Genomic DNA, 8,983 nt, shown 5'->3' on the forward strand with positions numbered 1-8,983 from the left:
GGATAACATTTTGAACTTAGCCTTTTTCATAATGTAAATTGTAAAGGCATAATTGAAGCATTAAAACAATGTAGCATCAGCCTTTTAGTAAGGTATCTACCTTGGACTTTTCAAGGTTGAACCTCAAAAGCTTTAGTTACATCCATAAATGAATAGCCACATAATTGAAGGCTTGTTGTTTGTGCCATCCTTAAGCTTAATGCTTGATTGATAATGCTATCATTATCATATTGGAGCTTTGCAACATTTGCTTTAGACATTGCATTGTATAAACGATGCAATGAAATGTTCTTCCCCTCACAAATTGCATTTTCAAGTTGCCATAGTTGCATCCTTGGATGCCAATCAAGGTGCTTTCTTAACACACATGACATGTTAATACCTCTTAGTGCTTACTAAATTGTGTTATCACTTGTAGGGAATAGAACTAGATCTTCATAATGTGTTTAATGGATGTATGTTTGTATACTAGTGTTTAAAATGATGGATTACTCCTTTGTGCCACATCTAGCATACTTATAGTTCCCTCTCTAAGCTACTCCCACTCACATGTACATAGAGGACCAACCTCTTATCATGGATTTGAGGCTCATTTGAGGTTGATAATGAGATATTGCATTAAGAAAGAAAATTTGACTTTTTTTTTTGTCACATGGATTTTTCTACACTAAATTCATTGCCACTCCCTTGAGCTACCATGTGCATGAGTATTAGAGATCATTCAAACCCTCATTATCTACAGTTCTCCTTTGTCGTTAGGCTTTCATGCATGCCTCTCTATGCCTTGCATTGTAATGACTTTCCCTTTAAAATCTTTATCTTTTGCTTGTAAGTCATCACCCTTCATACTAGTTATGATTTTTTGGCACGGGGTTGTGTTTCTACTTCATCACCCTACCTGTCACTTAAGCTAACCATTTATATTCAACCAAGCTTGCAAATATATCTCGAAATAGCTTTTTAGAGAAATATTATTTGAATCTAAGTCAATTCACCCTATGCCTAATCTTTTTGCTCATAAGCTTGATTAGTGGCCCATGTCAATCGACTTGCAACTTGGTTTGGAAAGTATGGACTCTTATTTATACCTAAAAGTGTAGTCTCCTTTCATTCATACCTCATGAGTATGTTGATATTTGTGTTTCATGGCTCTTGTATCTTAGCATTGGGTTTAGCAATCCTCTTCTATGCTTGCCTAGTATAGAAGTCAGGCATTTAATAGTGTATAAATTGGTCAATATGCTTATTGTAAATTGATCAAATCAAGAGGGTAAAAGAGCTATGAGCTTTTTATGTATGTCAACAAGCAATTTTGCAATTTCTCATCCCATATTTTTAGTCGCATTGATACATCTTTGAAAGGATCTTCACCACCAAAGCATTGGTATTTTTCACCAAGGCATACCATTATGGGTAATAAGGAAATGAATGCCTTGGTGAATTTAACTTCTTATTCCTCAATGAATTGTATTTTAAGCCCTAGACCCTTACTCCACACCAAGTATAGGTATGTTCTAATATACAAAAGTCAAACGTCATTGTCTCTTTGGTATAGATTCATCTAATTGCACTACATAACTTATCTTTAACCTATATGGTTTGATGGTCGATAGCCAGTATTGTAATCCTCTCTCTTACTTGGATCAAACTAGTGGTCTATTACATTGAGTTCCTAATGTCCAAATGCTTCATAGAAAATGGTTGCTTTTTGAACCTTTGTCATGGGCATCCTATTTCCACAGTCTTGACACTAATGACATGTCTTGCACAAATGTAACATATGTGTAACTAAGGCCAACACCATCTTGCCCTTGAGATCTTAAGAACTACCTCATATGTTCTATAATGCCCATGTTGTCATGATTGTATTGCAATAGAAAGCATATTTCCTTCTTATATAGTATTGTATTTAAGCATTTTTCTTCCACATATAATAAGATATATATTCCCTTATCAAGACAGTTCTTATCTTTGTGAATCAATGCTACATTCTAAATTTTGTATAAATGAAATGTGTCTAGCTACTTTTCGGAAAATCTTTTACATCATGTAGTGTCATCTCTAGTTACATGCAATGCTTATTCAAGTTATAATGCTCGATATTCTACTTGCAATTTTTGGGGTTAGCTAGCTTATTTGAAGGGAGTGAGCTTAGAGCGGAAGCATGCAAGCAAAAGCAAGCGCTATGGTGGGAGGAGCAAGAGTAAGAGAAACAAAGACATAAGATGTGGGAACTCCGATCGTCACAATGTGTGATTGGTCTCTTCTTATTTAAATGTCATTGAAATAATAAAGAATGAAGTGATAGTGATGGGCGTCCGCCATCTACAGCGTACATGTGTGTGGGTACTATTAGTATGACTACTAATACACGGGGGTTTAAGCACATACGCCTTACCCCTAACAACCTTCTACTTAAAGGCGAATATGCCGCTAGTAAGGAGAGAATAAGAAAGAAGTGACAAAATACAAATGTACGTAAGTACAATAAGAGGAAAGACAAATGTACAAATATACATAAGTACAAGAAGATGAGGAAAGACGCCATCTCATCCAACACCCATTAACTTCCTAAGAAAGGAAAATGCTATGCTAAGAGGCTTTTGGTGAGTAGATATGTAGGATTTTAGTTACTTGAGATCTTGACAAGCTCAATGGACTTGTTCTGCATGTAGGGACCACATTGATAATACCGAGGTTTGCCTCCAAACATCCTAACCAAAGAGTCTCCTTGCAAGCCTCAGTGGCTACAACATACTCGATCTCTGTGTAGTAGAGAGAGTCATGTATTTCTACACCTTGGACATCTAAGAAACATCATCTCTAACAAAGGTGAAAACATAACCAGAGCTAGAATTTTTACTATTTGCATGTCTTACATATTCAAAGTTAGTGTACCCCACAACTCCTATATCCTGGCCATTGTAACATATGCACATAGCTGTTGTGCCCTTCATGTACCTCATAATACTCTTTATGGCATTTCAAATCCATCTGTTGGGTGTAGCCACATAGTATGTCACAACTCCCACGACAAATGCTATGTCTCAGGATGAGGGGCTATCATGGCATACATCAAACTACCCACTGCGAATCCATAAGGGATCTTGGCCATCTTAGCCTTCTGCTTATTAGACTGCGAGTGATTGGCCTAACTAACCTTAATATGAAAATATAGAGGACATCCAATGGGCTTACCATCTTGTATATCAAACCGCTCAAGGACTTTCTGGATATACTCCTTTTGTGATAGATAAAGGAGCCCCTTAGAGTGATCACATGTGATGTGCATCCCAAGAATATGCAAGGCCTATCCCATGTCCTTCATCTCAATGCTCTTCTTGGGCCGAGTTTTCAAGGCATGCACCTCATCACTAAGCGCTCCTAGCAATAAGCATATCATCCACATAGAGTACCAAAATCATAAGGCTACCATCACAAGCCTTCTTCATGTATAAACATGAATCCATATCACTACGACTATATCCCTATGAATGCATAAAAGCATCAAATTTGTGGTACCATTCCCTAGGTGCTTACTTAAGGCCATACATGCTCTTTCTCAACTTGGCACTAGGTGTTGCTTGCCTTTTTTCTCAAAGCCCTTAGGCTGTTGCATATAAATCTCATCATGCAAATTTCTATGTAAAAAAGCTGTCTTTACATCCATCTAATAAAGGTCCAAAGCAACCAATGCTAGTATCAAACATAGAGTTGTCATTTTGACCACAAGAGAAAAGACTTCATCAAAATCAATACCATGTTCCTAGTTGAAACCTTATACATCTAGCTCTAGTAGAGCATATCAAAATAGACTAATCATGCACAACAAGTGGATCTTGGGCCACTGGGGCATCAGTTGTTGCTGCAGGCTGTCTAGTTGGTTGTATGGAAGTAGGAGGCTTCTCCTGAAAGATCACCCTATATACCTCAACTACTTGCTCAAGTGCGTATGCATCTTTTCTTCATATAAAACTACGTCATAGCTGCGGATAATCTTGCAAGCTTGCGGATCCCATAGGTGATAGCCTATCTCACCTGCATCCCTATAACCAAGAAAGATACATTTCATGGACTTAATATCCAACTTATTGTGCTTGTCCTTGGAAACATGGCAGAATGCCTCACAACTAAAGACATGTAAATGAGCATATGATAGAGGTTTCCTAGTCCATACCTCCTTTGCAACCTAGCAATCAAAAGTAGTGCAAGGGGACCTCTTAATCAAGTGGACGGCAATAGTAACTATCTCAACCCAAAAGTGATGTGGTAAGCCTCCCGCTAAGCATACTGCAGACTCTCTCATGAATCATCATGTTCATGAGTTCGGCAATACCATTCTTGGGAAGTAGGGGCAACCAATTGATGCTTAATACCCTACTCATTGCAAAACTACTAAAAATCTTTCAAGACATACTCCCATTATTTGGTCTTAGGCATTTCGGCCTATACCCAAACTAGTTTTTCTCAACAAGAGCAAGCCAACGTTGAAAGATAGATAAGACATCTGATTTCTACTTAATAGGTTTCTATTTAATAGAGTAAGCCCAAAGTAATCATCAATGAAGGTGACAAAGTACTTTGCACCACTTGGTGATTGATAGGGCATGAAACCACATTCATGTGAATGAACAAGAGCCAAAGGCTCATGCATGCACTTCATGCTAGACTTCTTATGTATATGATGGGTCTACCTGCCATATAAAAAATTGTTTCACAAGACTCAAAACACTTAAAGTGTAGGGGTGGAAGATACTGCAAAACTAGTAAGCATTTTCATTGCTTTCAAAAATATGAGCCCAAATTGACGATGCCAAAGATATACATGTGGAACTACAACCACAACCAAAACATGGTTAACTAACCTAGATACAAGCAAGGGAAGATGGTACTAGACTTAGTACTACATGCAATAACAAGATCCCCATGGGTAATCTTCCATGAGGAATCACCAAAAGAGACAACATAACCTACATCATCCAGGGTGCCAATAGAGATAAGGCTCTTTGTGAGAGTCGGTACATAACATATATCATGAAGAGTGCTAGCTAAACCAAAAGGCAATTGGTGGATATCACAAATACCAATTATCCCCAATGCTAGGTCATTACCCAAACAGATAGTTCCAGTCATACTGCGATAGGAGTAAAACCACTCCTTATGAGAGATCACATGAAAGGAAACCCCTAACTCTATCAACCAACACTAAGTATATCTTGACAAAGCATCAATTAGCTCTATAAAGCATCCAAGGAAGAGGCTGCCAATAGAAGGTCATCAGATACATCAGGTTGTACCACATTAATCTCCTCAATCTTGACTCAAGACTTGCTAGGCACAATGTTAAGATCATAATTATTTTCTTGCAATTTACTCTTTCCCTTTGTCTTGCGCTTGTCTTCACACATTTTATGGCACTAGGGCCGAATATGACTTGCATTCCCATAATAATGACAAGTAAGAATGGACTTAAGGTCACATGACTTATTGCAAGAATGTCCACATATTCGAGACTGAGACCTTTGAGTGTCTCTATCGGCCATTTCCGTCCTACTAGCCTCTCATAGTCAATGCATGTGATGTATGAGAAGTATCTACATTCTTTCTATTCACCTCTTCTCTCAAGAGGGCTCTCTTAACATGTTATTTTAGCCCATATCATTAGCACAAAGAGCCATATAGAAAGTGTTCCATGACTCAAGTAGAGTACCGAGTAAAAATAAAGGATGCAGATGATCTTTGAACTCAATCTCCTATGAATCTAGATGGTTGATAATGGACTTAGACTCATTCAAATGTGCAAACATGGAAGTCCCTTCCTTCATGCAAAGGTCCATCAATTGTTTCAGCTAATACATTTGAGATGTAGGACTTTTCTTGTCATAATGATTCTTAATTGGTGTCCAAAGTTTGTATGCAATCTGATTTTCAGTTACAACATTGTAGTGAACCTGCTTAGAGAGTGATAAAGTGATAGTGGACTTGCATAGCTCATCCAATTCCTCCCAATCATTAGTCACAATGTTTTTGAATTCGGCGCCCTTATTTTTGAGTGGTCTAACATGTTATTTCTACACTAAAACCTACTTATATGGGTCTTCCAATAGCTATCGTTGGTCCCATCCAATTTCTCAATATTGAAGATAGCATTGTCATGAGAACCACTAGCCATAATGAGACTAAGCAAGTGCATAGAAGGGAAAAAGAGGCTACTTTAAGTTCTTGCAAATCAACCCCAAAACCACTACTAAATCAAGCGAGACAAGAGATATTGCCAAAGTAATGAGTTGTCCACAAACTATAAGCAAAAGACTATTAAGATAAGCTAATTGCTCTCATACATAGTGTAGAGATTTGCAATTATAACATGCTAAAAATAGAGTGTAGCAAGAAGAAATCAAAGCCAAGTATGAGTTGTCTAACTGATAAACTACAAACTGTGATTGCTAGGGATATCCTGCACAATGTGGGGTATGTATGAACAACTAGCAGTTAGCAAATATGTGACCCAAAGTTGTCAAGGTCAGAGTGTCAAAGTGGAATAAATCCAATGGCATAGCAATCATGCATGTAGAAGGTCTCATAGGTAACAAAATAGACTTGGCACAATAAACTGAGCAGTAATAACAAAAGCTCAATACATAGCCATGTCAGGTGTACACATCACTGACAATGATCTAACAGAGGTAGGTGTTGCCCAAAGACAAATGTCTAATCAGTCCACTAGGCATCCACTGTATACATGTAGCATCCAAAGAGCATAAGCATGAAGTAAGTATCCCACGGTCTCAATGAAATGAGCTCAAGCTCAACTGTATAAACCCAAATGCTCTATGTAACATCCAAAGTCAAGTAAGCAGTTCAATACATAAAGCCAAATAGCTTCCACTAAAGCAATAGTCAAATGCCAACCAAGGAACAAGCTCAATACATCAACTGAATAGCATCCAGACATCCAAGATACATGTAGCATAGGTTGGGAGCATCAAATCCATTAAAGATCTTCAAGCTCCTGAAATGTACCATCCAATGAAATGAATGACTGCCAATGTCAAAGTATCCAAGCTCCAATCTTAGCTTAAGAGCATGTCAAGAGCATCGCCAAGTATGTATGTGGCATCAATGGTATACATCAGTGTATCCAATAGATATCTTGGAGAGCATCAAATGACAATAGGCACAGACTTTTACTAGCAAAAGATGCTTGCTACCTTGTTCAGTCTAGTAATGAAATCTCTACACAAGTTGAGCAAATTTGCACTCAAATCAGTCCCAAAGACATCTCATAACATTGGCATAATCAAATAGACATTCTAGGAAGCATAAGTGACCTTTAGACAATGAGGTAAGTGCTATCTTGAATTGTATTATAGCATATTGCCCTATTTGCATAGTCAATAGTGGAAGCTCAATGACTCAAAACCAATGCTTGATATCAATGACCGATGCTAGGAGAACGCCCAATGGTTCTCAATGTTTGGAGCAAGTGTCCAAGAGCCACATGAGGTAGAGAGACCAATGAGAATGTCAAATGCAAGGTAGCTCCCTATAGGTGCAAATCACGCCTAGCTGGCTAGGCCTACTATTGATTATGTTGAGGTTAATGGGGCACAAGGGGAGCTCAGGGGGAGCTCAATGAAGCCCTGGAACATGCTGAAATAAACTGGGAAGCGAGTGAACAATAATACATACCACTTCAAGCCGAGGACATGGTTGCCATAAAACTTGTGAATTGTAGGTATTCTCCACAAGCTAATGCCGAGTTGAGCTCCTCAATGACGATGCAATGGCTCTGATACTAGTTGAAGGGAGTGAACCCAAAGTGGAAGCATGGGAGCGAAAGTAAGAGCTATGGAGAGAGAGAGAGAGAGAGAGAGAGAGAGAGAGAGAGAGAGAGAGAGAGAGAGAGAGAGAGAGAGAGAGAGAGAGAGAGAGAGAGAGAGAGAGAGAGAGAGAGAGAGAGAGAGAGAGAGAGAGAGAGAGAGAGAGAAGATGTGGGAACTCCAATAGTCATAATGTGTGACTGGCCTCCCCTTATTCGAATGTCACTGAAAGAATAAAGAATGAAGTGACAGTGATGGGCACCCACCACATGCAATGTACAGGTGTGCAAGTACTATCAATGTAACTAATACACGGGCAACTAGGCATAGGTGCCTTTACCCCCAACATTATCAACCTCTTTGTGCTCCATTCTAGATACATGATTGTATTACATTAATCTATATTGCATCATTATTATTTTATACCACTAGCCCTTCAAGGTATCCTTGTTGGCCTACCATATCTCAGATATTTGCTTGACTAATAAGGCATCTCTTCAAATGAAAAATCTATTGATAGCCATGTGAAAACATTGTTGCATTCCTATAGAAAGAGTATACTTAGTTGCATGGGTTCTACGCAATGTACTTTGGGCTTTATGAAAGTAACTTATTAAAGAGCAAGAAAATTTGATATATCCTTTTAAGTGAAATGCTAGCACAAGCCTAGGCCATCTAGTTCCATAAACACTACATCCTTGAGGCTAGAGGGTGTTTGCACAAAATGGGATCAAGCTACACTTGTTTTCTAGAGAGTGGCAATTACCTCCATGATCACCTAGACCACTACTCTATCACATCAAGGTTCAATCATAAATCTAACTTATTGTTGGCATAGCATTCTTAAGGGCTTGGAAAGTTATGCAACTAGCCTAGTTCACTTTTCCATAGGGTACATCCATCGAGGATGCACCCATCCACTTTCCACCAAACACACATAAGACAATCTTTATTTTTCCAAGGATAGCATACTGTCACACCATATGACACATAAAAATAGATGCCTTAACTAGTTCTTTTATGTAGGGCCCTTGGCACACTATTTAAGCACATGACATAAAAACAAGTCAATAATCCTTTGAAAATAGCTTCAATGATGGTCTAATTGGCCTAGCATACTTTTTTGGCCTAGCTAGAATCCTTCTACGTCCAGGGTTTGT

The sequence above is a fragment of the Lygodium microphyllum genome, chromosome 14, assembly GCF_053477565.2.
Source record: "Lygodium microphyllum isolate KBCC chromosome 14, Lygodium_microphyllum_v1.1.10, whole genome shotgun sequence".
Classification (NCBI taxonomy): Eukaryota; Viridiplantae; Streptophyta; class Polypodiopsida; order Schizaeales; family Lygodiaceae; genus Lygodium; species Lygodium microphyllum.